Raw genomic sequence first — 564 nt, 5'->3', positions numbered from 1 at the left:
TACATGACTAATGGCTACTATATGGGACAGAACAAATCAAGAAAATGGAGTATTCTCCCTCTCATGGAGGATCCCCATGTGATAATAGACATGAAATAAATACCCTGATAAAAGGCTCTTCTATTAAACTGTCCTGCCTTGAAAGAACTTCAGAGATGAGTAGACTCTGTCAGTCTGCCTGGGTGGGCCTGCTTCATTCACAAAATGCTAACACTGGTGCTACCTCCACACAGGCATTCAACTCTGACTTTTTAAACACTTCCTGATGATGCAACTGATGTTGTCTGGTGTAAAGAAGCTTTGCTTCTTCCTCTTTTTTGGGAGGGCCTCATGGTGATGAAACAAAAACAATTACATTTTCAGAAACTTATTCTTAATTAAATCTTTATGTGCCACTATTTGACATTTCCTTAAGTTTCTGAAAATTTCTCATTTTCTCCAATTAAGCTAATATCATTGAACAACAACTGCTTTAAACTAGACAATCTATCTGCACAGGTTAAAAACATACAAAGAGGACTTCCCTAGTGGTCCAGTGGTTAAGAATCACCCGCCAAGGCAGGG

Source organism: Dama dama, chromosome 19 (genome assembly GCF_033118175.1).
Source record: "Dama dama isolate Ldn47 chromosome 19, ASM3311817v1, whole genome shotgun sequence".
NCBI lineage: Eukaryota > Metazoa > Chordata > Mammalia > Artiodactyla > Cervidae > Dama > Dama dama.
Note: the sequence above shows the minus strand (reverse complement) of the source record.